Source organism: Cibotium barometz, chromosome 42 (assembly GCF_041138505.1).
Source record: "Cibotium barometz isolate CiBa-2024 chromosome 42, ASM4113850v1, whole genome shotgun sequence".
In the NCBI taxonomy this organism is placed as follows: domain Eukaryota; kingdom Viridiplantae; phylum Streptophyta; class Polypodiopsida; order Cyatheales; family Cibotiaceae; genus Cibotium; species Cibotium barometz.
Genome location: NC_141087.1, coordinates 7,852,924 through 7,869,806, shown reverse-complemented (window position 1 = coordinate 7,869,806; position 16,883 = coordinate 7,852,924). Strand labels below are relative to the sequence as shown.

The following is a 16,883-nucleotide window of genomic DNA, read 5'->3' as shown; positions in this document are numbered from 1 at the left end:
ATCTAGTGTGGTGGTGGATATCAACATTTTTTTCTGTTCTTGCCCTCTTTATAGGCCATTTTAATAGATGCAAGCTCTTGAAAAAATGTAAAAAGGTCCTTCTCTTAGCAAGAAGCTTTTGACATAATAGCTATTTCCAATAACAAAAACAATATAGCTTCATTATTCCATACCAAGCAAGCATATGGATGGTACACAAGGATGATGAATCACCATTGTGAAAACGAGATTACTAGTATTATTAAAGAGGCCCTTTTTGGCAGTTTGTCTTCTTTTTGTTCTTCTGTAATAAAGCATCATTATTGTGGATGGTACACAAGGATGATGAATCACCGTTGTGAAAACGGCTACATTATTAAAGAGGCCCTTTTCGTCCGGTTGTCTTCTATTTGTTGTTCTGCAAAAAAAAAGCATCATTAGCGGTCGTATGTTAGTTCTCAGAGACATCAATACAACATGCCCGAGTGTGTGACTTTTATGCATTCTGATAAAATATTGCAATTCAAACGAAGGAGAGATATAATGAAAGAATATGATCTCACAAGAAGAAGAGGAAAACGGAATGAATTGCCATTGTTGCTGCACGTTTGAAGCAGTTACAGGTACGCGTACTGTCAAAGGGTGGTAATATGCAGCATTTTGGTAATCGGTATCACTGGGGAGGTACCAACTAAGTGTGTTATCTCCATTGGCAAGGTTGATCGCAACATAATTTCTTTGAGAGCCTACGCTACGATTCTCTGACCACACAAAGTTATCATCCAGAGGATCGAACTCTGTTGCGATGACCTATTAGTCATCGCAACATACAGCCAAGGTTATATAAAATGTTAGTAACAAAGTAGATGATACACAAAGCGAGGCTAAAAGATTATGTGAGATGAGAGGTAGTTTATATGCATGCATGAAATGGAGATACCTTATCTCCTGGTTTAGTAGAGCCTTTCAGAGCTTTTCCATTGCTTCTGCTTATGACTATAAAGGAAGAGTTAGAATCTTCGTGCCGGCCACGAGCAGGAACTTTATACCATACCTACAAACACGAACACATGAATTCATGTGAGAAGTGTACTTCAACACAAAGAGGAGGCATACGGCTTAGACACGCATATTCATTCATATATATATATATATATATAGAGAGAGAGAGAGAGAGAGAGAGGGGCTAATGGTCATGACGTACCTCTCGATCACCATCCTGATTCTGAGAGTTCACTGCGACAACCGTGAGCTCGTCGTTGATAGTACCGCTTGTAGGCGGGAATGTGAGATTTTCGTGAGGATTCTTGACGATCAAAATCTGGGAAACCCATGCTGATTGTATTGTATAGACGGATGGTACTGCAATATATAAGGCGCACGTCAGGATGATAAGACTTGGTTGATACAGCACGGATTTTAAAATTCCATTTCATTTGCCTTACCATACTCATTCAATTTCCAGCGCTGAGTACTACTGGTCCCGCCGTTAGCTGGCGCCTTTTGCAAGATCACGGCCACCCCGTCTCCGTTTTCTGGCGGGGACTTCCCCACTCCCAAGTCCAACAAGAGGTTCAGTTCCAAGGACGAGATGGCACTGCCAAGCTTATCAGAGCGTAACGTCCAAAGTGTGGTGTTATTCGCGCTGTCCGACGCGCCATAGTCTGTATGGAGCGACACCTGGAAAAGGGGGGGGGGGGGGGGGAGGGGGCTACCAGCTCGTAAATAGTCGTAATATTTGCTCTTGCAACCAACTACGTCCTGATGAGTGGGACGTGCCGCCTGAGCACGTCCCATGCATAATGCAATGAGCACAATTTTGTCATTGGTTACCTTGAGCGGTGCAGTCAGATTGCTCTTAAGGGCCGCTTTGGATCCGTTATCAATCAGCGCAAATGCTGGGTTTCCTTCAGAGTCTTTCAAAAACCTCCATGAATCGTCCTTGTACCACAGCTGCAGAAAACATCAGTGCGACACTGGAAACTTAGCGCACAAGTACAATTTATAGAGCTCTCTCTCTCTCTCTCTCTCTCTCTCTCACACACACACACACACAAACACACACACGGACGCATGCTATAGTCAAGATGTGCAGCAGAGCAGCTCATAGATTTATAAACCTGGAAAGGGTTGTCCAGATTCTCTGCAGCAAGCACAATGTGAGACCCACGCTGCACACATTGTAACCAGGGTACTGCGTGGAGGCAATTGTGAAGAAAACTGGAGCAGGCATGTTGCTAGCTACCGCGGAGAAACAAAAGCACTAATTAATTGAATTAAAGTAAGCAGCTTACGAATTGCAAGGGGTGTATTGCTCGGAACGTGGGAGGTCCTTTTATGCTAGCGGGGAGGGAATATGGAGTGCGCCCATGTGATCAAAAATGCGGGATAGGATTTGGATTATTGGATGTGGCTCTGAAAAGGTGAGTGCGTCCTACAGTGGACGGACTGGTCGGCCGCTGCTGCAAGCGCCGTCCTTGTTTGCTTGTGCAAGCGCCCTCTGTTTGGCGCCATTGTCCATCAACAAATCCAGGCAGCCCTCGTCGTCCCGGTGGTCCTTTCACGTTGCTTTTGTCATATTTTTGGGCTCCTTTCACGTTGCTTTTGTCATTTCCAAGAACATTAATTGGTCGGTGCTGCCATCTCCAAAAGATTAGATAATGCGTCACAAAGTTAGGCCGTCTCTAGTAGTTACTTACTCGCGCACGCCTTTGGTATGTATACGTGTTTGGATGACCTCCCCTGCATATATTTACAAAATTTCAGTGTTTTTCTCATGCATGTCATACTCTAGCTCCTCTACTTCGGATAAATATTGTCCCTACGGGGACATCTCACAAGATTGGATAAATATTTAAATATCCTCTCTATATATTTATAAAGTGGATAAATACATGTTTGGTAGAACTAGAGAGACTAAAGAACATGAGAACTTATAAGCTGAGTCTTTGCCTCATGCATGTCATACTCTAGCTCCTCTACTTGCCAATATATTTAATATGGCCCTTGGTAAGGGTTCCCCTTCCTCTTGCTCTAGAAAGTTAGAGACACAATTTTCCAAATCCAGAATGGGCAAGAATCTGTAGGACTCTAATAAACTACCACACCGCCATGATTCACCATATATTGACTAAGATTTATTGATTAGTGTTGGGATTTAAAATCGGCATTTTAGTAGAGAAGCACACCCACATTTTAGTATTCTCCAGGAGTTACTCTATAGTGAAGTATTCATTGAGGGCCATCATTGGGGAGCCTACATCATGCAAGTCATGTGCCTATTGTGATCATGTAGATCAAACTTCATACTATATGCCTATGCATCGTAGAGTCCTCTAAAAGCTCACCTATATATGTGTAGAGTTCTGCTCAAATAGGCTTACAGCCTATCATACCATACTTGGACAACATGTCCAAGCCATACTACCTCTGTAATAGCAAAATACCATCATGCAATCTCACCACCTCTATACCTAGGAAACATCGCAGCTCACCCAAATCCATTATCTTAAACTTTTGCATCAAGACCATCCTGATATCATATATGTCTGCATAATTATCACCATTGTCATCCACATAAATGACTTACAACATGATCCCTTTATCTATCTTGTTCAGATAGACTGATATCCTATATTGGGCGGATATCCGAAATCTTAAGGTAACAAGATAGTCGTGCTCTGGGTTTGGGCCCGCTTCAAGCCATATAAGGCGTTATGTATACTACACACAAAATTTGGGTGTGCATTACTCTTATAACATGGTGGCTACACCATGTATACGTCTTCATGCAAATCACCCTACAAGAAGGCATTTCTTACATCGATTTGATATAAAGACTAACCCTTCATATTAGCCATACAAAATCATAGCTCTCATGGCTACCATCCTTGCAACCGTCTACAATGTCTCCTCATAGTTAATGCCATATGTCTGTGCATAACCCTTGGTGACCAATCTTTCCTTATACCACGTGCTCACAAATCGATTTGAGTTATCCATATGAGTTATGATTCACCTTGAAGACCCCCTTACATCTAATTGCCTTCTCATTCTTAGGCAATGGCAATAAGTAGCTCCCATGTTGCAGTTACATCCCATGCTACCATCTCCTCATCCATGGCATCTACCTCTTGTATTTCCTTAACCATGTAGGCATAATGATGGCCTATAAAATCATCATATCATCTAAATCAAGCAAACCTGTGCGCATAGATCACTGTCGAGTGTCCTCAAAATTATCTTGGTTCTCCGTGATACAATTGACATGATGCCAAGCTTGTTATCAAGGCTCGTCTCTGAGCCATCAAGTTGACACATCAAGTTTCCATAGCAACACCCCTATCCTCTACCTCTCTTCTCAGCAAGGCAACTATAGACTACTTCTGTGATACAACTAGAAGCAACACTCCTAAAAGAAAACACAAACCTCCTAGTAAATCTTCTATCTAAGTTACTACCTACTACTTTAGCCCAAAAATAATGAGGCATATTCCTTTTATACATGTAAGAAATTATAACTCTACACCAAGATTTTGTAGACAAGAGAGAGATACTACCTACTGCTTGTGCCCAAAAATAATGAGGCATATTCTTTTTAGACACGTAAAAAATAACAACTCTACGTAATAGTAAACATAACAAAATATTTGTGGACGAGAGAGAGAGAGAACGAGAGAGAGAGAGAGAGATGTACGAAATTACAACTCTACGTAATAGTAAACACAACAAAATATTTGTAGACGAGAGAGAGAGAGAGAGAGAGAGAGAATATTTGGAGAATCGAAAACTTTGATCACTAAAAACTCCTAAAGTAGATGGCAAATAGGTTGCACGTGGCATATCATTATCATGCTCCATCGTGCAAGTGATGAGCCTAGTGTGATCATGTAGATCAAACTTCCCAAGTGCATGTACATCAGAGGTCCTCCAGAAGATCAACTATATCTGCAGCTCGAGGGATTCACAAACCATATCTTATGGTATCATGGGAGTGTAAGGGAGAGGGTTTTTTGAAGGGGGGGCTTAAGCTTATAGGGGGTGAAGGGGATTTATGGTGGGGAAAGGGGCAAGGACGTAGGGGAGAATGAAAGTAGGGGTCTGTTTCTTCTTATAGTTTTTACAATATGTGATCTAGTGGTGTAGTTTGAAAACTTTATTAGTTTACTACTCTTTTCAACTAAACATACATGGAATGATTTTTGAAGAGTACATGTAGGTCTTTGTGCTACTAGCACTTACCCCCACGCTACTTACATGGGCTGCAAGTTGTCACATGTATAACATCAATATCTACTATTCATAATTGGGACTCATATGCTTAGAAAGGGATATAGTTTATTTTTTAGAAAAATTTAAATAGCAGGTTTTGTTGAGTTTCATGCATGGAGGTGACGTCCCCTTTCTATGGAAAGTGAATTCCCTGGATTTGCAAAGAGCTTAGTGTTCTACTCCAATGACACATAAATAGTCTTAGAGCTTGTCAAACCATACTTAGACATGTGCAAGCCATACTCCCTCTGTAATAACAAAATACCATCATGTGATCTCACCATCTCTATACCTAGGAAATATCACAGCTCACCCAAATCCTTCATCTTAAAATTTTGTATCACTGATGTATACCAAGTGAGATCCAATGGCACTGAGATAGGCTTACACCTGTCATGTATACCAAGTGAAACCCTGAATCTACAGAGCTTCTCTGTACCCAATGCTTTGGTGAAGATGTCAGCTACCTGATCCTGTGTGCTGACATAAACAAGGTCAACGTCTCCTGCCAAAACCTTCTCTCTGACAAAATGATAGTGGACCTCTATATGCTTTGTGCGAGCATGAAAAACTAGGTTCTTGGCCAACTGTATACTGCTAATGTTGTCACAAAAAATGACAACTTGTCTATCGATTGATAGACCCAAATCTGTAAAAGTAGCTTTCTCAACCAAGCTACCTCACATGCTGCCATAGCAGCACCTCTGTACTGGATAGAGCAACTGTAGGCTGCTTCTTGTTGCTCCAAGTCACAGTAGCACTCCCCAAAGAAAACATGAAGCCACTAGTAGATCTTCTATCTGAGATACTACCAACCCAATCAGCATCTGTGTACACATGTACACATATCTCTGTCCCAGTTTCATAAAATACTCCAGAATGCAAAGTAGACCTTACATACCTCAGTATACGTCTCAATGCATCCAAATGCGACTTTCGAGGAGCCTGCATAAACTGACTCACCAACCTAACAACATAGCTCAAATCTGGCCTAGTGATCGTCATGTAGATCAAGCTTGCTACTATGAGCCTATACATAGTAGGATCCTCCAAAATCTCTCCTGAATTTACACTTAACTTGCCATTCTGATCCAATGGCACTGAGATAGGCTTACACCTGTCATACCATACTTGGATAACATGTCCAAGCCATACTGTCTTTGCAATAATCCAATACCATGTGGTGACCTAATCACCTCAGTGCCCAAGAAATATCTGAGCTCCCCCATATCCTTCATCTCAAACTTTTGTCTAAGCAAGATCTTTACATCAAAGATCTCTACATTATGGTCCCTCGTAATGATCAGGTCATCTACATTACAACAAGCACAACCCCTCTATCAGTGTGTCTCACATACAACAAAAAATTTACATTGGCTACATGTAAGCCAATAGTGACAAGATATTCAGAAATCTTATCAAACCATGCTCTTGGTGCTTGTTTTAAGCCATACAAGGCTTTCTTCAACCTACAAACATGCTTGGGGTAACTCATATCCTCATAAACCAGGTGGCTGCAACATATACACCTCTTCCTGCAAATCCCCATGCAAGAATGCATTCTTTACATCCATCTGATGTAAAGACCATTGCTTTGACGCAGCCACTGCTATCACAACTCTCACTGTTGCCATCTTGGCAACTGGGCTAAAAGTTTCCTCATAATCAATGCCATATGTCTGCGCATATCCTTTTGCTACCAATCTAGCATTGTACTTGCTTATGCTTCCATCACTGTTATGTTTTACTTTGTACACCCACTTGCATCTAATGGCTTTCTTGCCTTCAAGAAATTGTACTAAATCCCAAGTCTCATTTCCATTTAGTGCATCCATCTCCTCATCCATAGCTTTCTCCCAACACACAACCCAACCACTGTAGTGATGAGATCCAATTAGAAATTTGGTTAGGTTTTGTCCCGGGTACCAAGGAAAAGAGTTCCAAGGCCCCCTAGCCGAATGTTCATGCAAAAATAAAACTAGTCACACCACTTACACACCCAATATGAAATTGCCTTTTCACAGATTCAACCAGTTTTAAAACAATCCTTTAATAAAACCATAGTATCACTGATCACAATCTTCCAATTTATCTGGTTGATTCATAATTTCCCATCATTCCTTCATCAGAGTATCTATGGCATCATTGGCAACCAGAACGCTCACCACCTATCCATGCAGGGGCCTTTTCAATAGTTCCTAGCCCATAGTACTCGGCAATATAATCACTTATAAAAATCAAGATGGACTCTCGTTGAAGATCAGCAAGATTAACCAATAGATCCATATAAAGAGCCATGGACTCATCCATTGAAGACTAGCAAGGTCAATCAACCAGATCCATGCCCGGTTTCAGAAAACAACTCTTACTCCTTGTTCCAGTATCTTCCTCGATGCACGCGTGGGTATCCTAGGTGACCTAGAGCCCGAGCACCGTATGGTCAGCACCCTCTAGGATCCTTCGGTCACAGGTGACCTAGTGCTTCACTCATAGGCCGCTTCCTTGGACCCTCATCCACCGTACCGGAAGCTCACCATTTTAATCGAACCGAGGCTGGTCAAGACCTCGGTCGACCTTGCTACTACGCGAGACGTCCTCCATTGACTCTCCGTTAGCAGTTGAAACTTTATCAGTTAGGTCTCCACGACCTTAATCACAAGATGGTCAAAATGCTTTCGCAGCATTCTTGACATAAAACAGTCATTTACAAACAGCATTTACAAACAGTTTACAATACAGTTCCTATATTAACTCTCATTTTTCCACATTATCCCTCATCAATCCACATTACTTATTCCATATTCCATTTATATGTATACTCATCCCATCACATCATTTTCCATCTCATCACTTCAGATTCCTTCACATCACATATTATATATTCACATCCAGACATATATCCACATTCACATCACATATTATATATCCACATCCACATCCACATTCACATCCATACATCCACATCTACATCCATACATCTATTTTCACATCCACATCTACATGCACATTCATGCATCCTCATCCATACATCTACATCTACATGCACATTCACATCCATACATCCACATCTATATGCGTACATTCACATCTACATGCATGCATCCACAACCACATTCATACATCTACATCTACATGCATATATCCACATCTCCATGCATGCATCCACATCCACATCCACATTCACATCCATACATCTACATCTACATGCATACATCCACCTCCACATTCACATCCACATCTACATGTATACATCCACCTCCACATTCACATCCACATCTATACATCTACATCTATATGCATACATCCACATCTCCATGCATACATCCACATTCACATTCACATTCACATCCATACATCTACATCTACATGTATACATCCACATCTCCATGCATACATCCACATCCACATTCACATTCACATCCATATATCTACATCTACATGCATACATCCACATCTCTATGCATACATCCACATCCACATTCACATTCACCTCCATACATCTACATCTACATGCATACATCCACCTCCACATTCACATCCACATCTATACATCTACATCTACATGCATACATCCACCTCCACATTCACATTCACATCCATATATCTACATCTACATGCATACATCCACATCTCTATATCTATTTATAGAATACAAGAGAATTCTTATATTTGATATAAGATTTCTTTACGCATGCATAAATTCTATTTTTAGGAGAATAACACTTTCGAAATAAAATCAATCTTTTATGCATCTTCCTATGCACAAATCCAATTTAGTAGGAATTACACTTTTAGAATAAAAGAATTTCTAAAATTTCATTTATGATGAAAATCACACTCTTAATATAAAAATTATATCCTTTAAGCATATGTTTATGCATACAATTCTTTTATGATAAAAATCATTCTTTTAATATAAAATTTTTATCCTTTATGTATATGTTTATGCATACAATTCATTTATGATGAAAAATCATTCTTTTAATAAAAGAATTTCTCTTATGCATCTTAATTAACATAAAAATCAAATTCTCCATGATTACAATAAAATTCTTTTAATTAATCTAGGATGATAATTCCTAGAATATGGTAGGAAATCCTCTTTTCATGCTTTGAATGAAATTATTTTATGACTAATTTTTATAAAAATTTTACTATAGCTCCGCTACTATGACTAATAAATCTCAATTATTTTAAAAGATAAAGCTTATCATTAAGGGAATGATTAGAATGATCCCTAATTGGATCATTAACCCATAATGGATTGAATCATCAATATTCATAAACTAAAAGCATAGGGAAAGCCATTAATGTGGTCTTAAGCATAGATTAATCTTGGATTAAGAAAAAGCTTTATGAAAAGCTTCATTTGGATTGAGAATAGGCCATGAGTATGACCATTTCTTTAGTGAGAGAGAGATATTACATAAAAACCATTAGAATTAAGCATAAATGTAAATTTATGTAATTCTTTTCTATCATTCATTAATTACTTCAATAGCATTCAAAAACCATTCCAATTAAGCTTCTCAAGCTTGAGAGGGGTTGAGAAGAGAGAAACATTGAGAGATTATAGAAAAGCTCAAAATTCACCACTTACCTTACAAATTGCTTGATTCTTTGTTCACGGTAGAGGCCCCCAACCAATCAATTGGTTTAGTATGTTGATGGAGCCACCAATGGAGATTGAAGAAAGAGGGAAGCTCCAATTTCTTACAAATTGGAGAGAATTTTAGAGAATAGTAAATATTAGCATTATTTCAGCATAGTTCTAGAATAGTAAAATTCTCCTCTTTTTTTTCAAAGGATTCATGTTCTATTTATAGGAGAGGGAGGCTCTAACCAAAGCTAACTGATTTCTAGAATTTTTCAATTTCAGTTTGGTTGAATTTGGACTAGATTTGGACCTAGTTTGGTTCCTTTTTTATTCGGTTTGGTTCCTTCTTTATTTGGTTTGATTCAAGAGAGAGGAGAGATAAAAATATCACATTATTTTTGAGTTTAAAACTCATTCAAGCATGTGAAATATACACCTCCTTTAATGGACTCCCCTTCCTTACATATGTGTCAAAATGGAATCATTATACCCAAAATATCTCATATATTTTAATATTGCTCATAGTTTTTTACTAATAAACCTTGTACATTTTCAACTCTTCATCATATGTGAGCATTTATGCATTTTTGGATACCCAAAATATCTCATATTTTTTATATTACTCATAGTTTCTTACTAATAAACCTTGTATATAGTCAACTCTTCATCTTATGTGAGCATTTACTCATTTTTGGGTATCTTCTTTTACAAAATTGGATTTATCTCCTCCCTACACATGGATTGATACTATTGGCCCATAGGAACCTTAATTGGACCATAATCCAAAAATTTCAGAAAATCTAGACCCTTAGGCTAAGGTCCTTTATACCCATTTCCAATTAATTCCAATTGCACATTGGAAAGTTCGTTTTGAATTTCTGTTTCAAGGGAACTTATTTTAATAATATGAGATAATTTTCTATCCAAAAATATTAAAAATTTGAATATTCTCTCTCTAGAATATTTTCTCTCTCTATGTCAAAACAGGCAGAGACGAGATCTCTTATAATTCTGAAGAGGGAATTTATCACAGGGAAAGATGCTGGATATATGTTGAGAGGCTGGGGAGGAATCTTACAATGTAGCCTGCCACTCCATGGTCTATTAGCTGAACCACTAGATGAGGACTCTCCTGGTCCAGTGAAAGACTGTGATTGCTGACCTGTATTCTGTGCAACCACATTTCCACTCACATCAGCCCCAACAGCTTCTTTTTCAGTAGCATACCAATAGCTTCTTTTTCAGTAGCATACCAGCTACTCATCCCATCAAAAACAACATCCCTGCTTACCCTTAACTCACGTCCGTGTAGCAGGGTTATAACACTTGTATCCCTTTTGCTCAAGGGAATACCCAATAAACACACATTTTTTAGCTTTTGGATCCAACTTAGTTCTCAGCTCATCTGGCACATGCACATATGCAATGCATCCAAAGACTTTTAGATGAGAACAAATCAGGTTTTCTGCCCAGTAAACCTCTCCTCTAGAGTTACATCATGTATGGCTACAACAGCTAGAGTCCTGTTCATAATATAAACTGTTGTAGAAACAGTCTCAGCCCAATAGCTATGCGGCATATTCTTCTCTCCCATCAATGCTCGTGCAATCTCAGCAATGTGCTTGTTTTTCCACTCAGCAACTCCATTTTGCTATGGAGTGTATCTGCATGTAAACTGTCTCCGAATACCATTCCTCTTCAAAAATTCAAAGAACTCATTGGAGAAGTACTCTCCCCCTCCATCTGACCTTAGGCACTTTACATATTTCCCTATTTGCTTTTTAACCATAACTCTGAAATTCTAAAAATGAGTGAACACCTCACCCTTCTCCTTCATGAAGTATACCCACACTTTCCTTGAGTGGTCAATCAATAAATGTCACATAATACCTACAGCCTCCCAAAGACATGGTCTTCGTAGGACCCCATACATCTGAATGCACAACATCTAGTGCATATCTGCTCACATTTCTATCATGTGGAAATACATGCTTTGTTTGCTTTCCAAATTGGCATGCTTCACATATTTTCTACATACCTTCAACTTCAAACTTTGGCAGCCCTCTCACAAGTCCTTTTGTCTGCATAGACTCCATTCTCTACACATTCACATGTCCAATTCTTTTATGCCAAATGTCTGTGTCTGCAACAATTCTTGAACCATTTGCAAGCATCGTAGCACTAACTTCACGCATGTTTACATTCAATATAAACATTCTGCCCACTCTGTTGCCTTTTGCAAAACCAATCTGCACTTGTCTTTAACGTCTTCAACATAACAACCATCAGGGTTAAACCGAACTTGCAAACCTTGCTCATGTGAGATGGGATTTCTATCCGGAGAGACTTGGTGCCCAAGGGGTATGCTAGCCCGCCCCGAATATATTGCATCTATATGGGGAGGAAGTGCTAGGAGAGGGCAATCCCCGGGGCACTCAGCAGGCATGGACCCATGGTAGGCACCCTAGGAATGCACTCACACACCGAAAGGTACTTCACTTTGCTATCTTGCATAGACAATGGCACATCTCCAACATGGGCAATTGGATGAGCAGTGTCATCCCCTGTTTCCACAAAACCTGGTCTTTCAAGGTTTTTCATCTCCTTGAACCACTCCCCATGACTTGTCATGTGGTTCCAAGCACCTGAATCAACGTACAATACATCATCTTTATGTGCTGCTTCAATATTTTGAGACATGGCATTAATGACATGCTGCATAACAAACAACCTTTCATTATCCTCATTGCTTCTGCCCGAGGAGGCATAGTTGTTTTGCTGCAATTTTTCATTTTGCATGTCAGCCTGCTTCTTTTATAACAATCTACTTGCACATGTCTAGGCTTACCATAATAAAAGAATCCATGTGTATCATTATACTACCTTTGCCAATTTCCACGACCTCTTTGACTCCCCCTACCTTTGAATTGGCCTCCTTCACCTGTGTGTTGTTGTTGTTGTGAATTCTGTGACTGTTGTTGTTGCTACTGCTGGCCATAATACTAACTTTGCCAATTTCCATGACATATTATATATTCACATCCAGACATATATCCACATCCACATCCACATTCACATCCATACATCCACATCTACATCCACATCTACAGCCATAGTAGCACCCCTATACTCTACCTCGCCACTCAACAAGGCAACTATAGGCTGCTTTTGTGCTCCAACTAAAAGCACTCCTAAAAGAAAACACAAATCTACTAGTAAATCTTCTATCTAAGATAGTACTTACTTCATTAGCTCATAAATAATGAGGGATATTCTTTGCATACATGTAAGGAATTATAACTCTATGTAACAGCATGAAAACAATAGGATCTTGCATGCACAGACTTATTGAAAATCACCATGTAAGAAGGCATTCTTTACATCCATCTAATATAAAGACCAACCCTTCACAATAGCCATGGAAAAATGATAGTTCTCATGGTTACCATCCTTGCAACCATGTGCCATGTCTCCTCATGTTCAATGCCATATGTTTGTGCATAATCCTTGGCACAACCAATATTGCCTTATATCTTCTGACAAATCCATTTGAGTTATCCATCTGAGTTATCGACCCACTTATATCTAAATGCATTGTTATCCTTAGGCAAGGGCTGTAAGTAACACCCATGTTGCATTTTCATCCAATGTTATCATCTCCTCATCCATGGCATCTTTCCATTTTGGATTTCCAAGTGCCTGCTCTAGATACCTCTTGTATATGCCTTAACTATCTAGACATAATTATGGGCTAAAAATTCATCATATCTAAACCTATCAATAGGTTATGTAAACCAAGTAGACCTGTGTACACATAGATTGCCGAGAAGTGTCCTCTCAAGAAGACTATCATGGTTCTTTGTGCTACACTAGGAGTACAAAAAAACAGGATTCCAAGCTCCATATATCAAGACTCTACTCTAAGCCATTAAGTTGATGCATCAAGCTACCATAGCAACACCCCTATACTCTACCTCTCTAGTCAACAAGGTAACTATAGGCTGCTTCTTGTACTCCAACTAAAAGCAGTACTCCTAAAAGAAAACAAAAATCTACTAGTAAATCTTCTATCTAAGATACTACCTACTGTTTTAGCCAAAAACTAATGAGGCATATTACTTTCAGACATGTAAGCAATTATAACTCTATGTAACACATCAGGATCTCGTAGACCAGAGAGAGATACTACCTTCTTCATTTGCCCACAAATAATGAGACATTGTTTTTAGACATGTAAGAAATTACAACTATATGTAAACATAAACATAACATATTATTTGTAGCCAAGAGAGAGAGAGAGATTACAAGTCTACTTAATACACAACAGAATCTTTGAGGACAAGATTGAGAGAGAGAGAGAGAGAGAGAGAGAGAGAGAGTATATGGAGAATCAAAAACTCTGATTACTAAAAACTGATACAATAGATGGCAACTAGGTTGGAGATGCCACCTGCAACTAGGTTGTAGGTTGCATCTCATTATCATGCTCCATTTTACAAGAGATGAGCCTAGTGTGATCATGTAGATCAAAGTTCCCACTATGTGTCTGTGCATGGTGGGGTCCTCAAGAAGCTTACCTATGTCTGCAGAGAGCTTAGTGTTATGCTCCAATGGCACATAAATAGGCTTACAACCTCTCATACCATACTTGGACAACATGTCCACTCTCTCTCTCTCTCTCTCTCTCTCTCTACAAATATCATGTTCTATTTACACTTACATAGAGTTTTCATTTCTTATGTGTCTAAAAAGAATATGCCTCAATATTTTTGGGCTAAACAGCAGGTAGTATCTCTCTCTTGTCTACAAGATCCTAAAGTGTTTATGTTGGTACATAGAGTTATAATTTCTTACATGTCTGATAAGAATATACCTTATTATTTTTGGGCTAAAGTAGTAAGCAGTATCTTAGATGGAAGATTTACTGTAGACTTGTGTTTTCCTTTAGTAGTGCTACTTTTAGTTGTATCATAGAAGTAGTCTATAGTTGCCTTTCTGAGTAGAGAGGTAGAGTACAGGGGTGTTTCCCGATAGCAACTTGATGCATAAACTTGATGGCTCAGAGAAGAGCCTTGATAACGAACTTGGCATCATGAGAGTTGTGCTCGTGCTGTATCAAGGAGAACTAGGATAGTTCTCCATGATAACGAGCTTGGCATCATGTCAGTTGTGCCCTTGGTATATCACAAAGAACTAGGATTGTTTTGGGAGGAGCGGGATTTTCCATGGCTTGTCATGCACTAAGAGACTTGAAAACTGTGTACTAGGTGCTAATTGCTAAGCCAAATATGCTTCAATGCGGATGAAACTTTTCAAGCATGGTCTTGCCTACATGCTTGCAAAGTTTGGTCACCATCGAAGCAAGTTTAGGTAGGATAGCATTGGGAAAAGCGAGATTTTCCATGGCCTCTCGAGCACTAAGAAACTTGGAAAATCTGTACTAGGAGAGACATGCTCCGATGGGGTGAACAAACTTTGCGAGCATACGGGGGTGTCTCTTGCCCACATTCTTCCAAAGTTTGGTCTGTTTGGGTACGATGGCATGGGGAAGAGAAAGGTTTTCCATGGCCTCTCAAGGAGTAAGAGACTTGAAATATCCACTCTCGGTGATAATTGGGTAGGATGGCATGGGGATTTTCAACAAACAATATAATAGCCAAAGTGTTAATAAAACCCATTAACCATGAATATCAACTAAAATCTAATGATCCTCAATAATGAAAAAACTCATAATGATATAAGTCAACTAAGTAAATCATAATCTAATCTAACCCAGCTACTCTGGGTTTAGCTACTAACTCAATAGATCAGGTCATAATAAAAATGAGATACCCTAGCTAGTATATGAGGTTAGTAGCCAATAAATCTAAGTACAATGTAAGCGAGCTAACCCATCAAGTTTGAGATTAGTCACTATCAATGGGCACCCAATCAATATTGTCATCTAGTGTGGTCGATGTGCACGTCGAGAAGGGTGTGCTAGCTATGGGGGTGGTCGAATATCTGTGGGGAGGTCTACGTCAAAGTCAAGATCATAAGTTGGTGCTGGTGTACTCGGGATCTCACGAGTCCCATAAGCAGCTACATCCCTCTCCCTCTCTCTACGTCGTGCTACTATCAGACCTCCCTATCTGTAAACCCAAAATCTATCATCAACATTGGTCCATGCTTGCCACTTTGTGTGTGTAAGCTCCTCTATTGTAAGCACACATTGCTCATGTGAAGGAGCACTTCTACCAACACCATCACCCTTTTCTCACCTTTGGTATATACAAATACTTGTAAAATTAAATGAAACCAACAAAAAAAAGAAAGTTTATCCCGTCCAGGTGATTCTTGTAAAAACATATGTAGTAGCACACTCTCTGTTCACCATGTACACACACATGTAGATCATGGTCTTCACACACCCCTTTCCACATACACATATACATTACCATAAAATCATAGGATGTGAGAATATTTGCATGTTTAAAAAATCATAGTTTATTATTATCAACTCTCTCATCTTCAAAAAGATCATTGGCCCCGAAAAGATCTATTTCAAGGAAAATCCCTCCATATTTGAATCCTGTAGGAATAGAAGATGCATTATTTTTTTTGAGACATCTCCTGTGTCTAATTATTCAATCTCTATACCTTCGTCTAAGCCTTGATCTTGTTGTACTTCGACATGTAGGTTGTGAGTGTGTGTGTGCTTGCAAGAGCTCAAGCTCTCTTCTCCCCTACATCTTTTCATGGTATCAGAGCCTGGTTCATGCTAAGGGCTGAGCTGCACAACAAGCAAGAGAAGCACAGGAAGCGGTACGAGGGTAAGAGCTTCAACTACCCTTCCCTACTTGTGTTGGCGACTACACCCTTATTGGGAGCTCTACACCCTTATTGGGAGCTCTACGAGAGGCACCGATAAACGATCTCTGATTGAGGAGCTTTCTTCGCGGGAGTAAAGCTATAGGGCAACTTTATTGTCCTATCGGACAAACAAAATTTTTCGGACCGAAAACGTGTTTCGGGCGTGTTAGAATCTTCGTTTTTC

General features: G+C 39.4%; 1 pseudogene; it reads right to left on the bottom strand.

Moving 5' to 3' along the window:
* Window positions 1–271: 271 nt before the first annotated feature.
* Window positions 272–2,272, bottom strand: LOC147614138 (ricin B-like lectin R40C1; annotated as a pseudogene).
* Window positions 2,273–16,883: the final 14,611 nt, after the last annotated feature.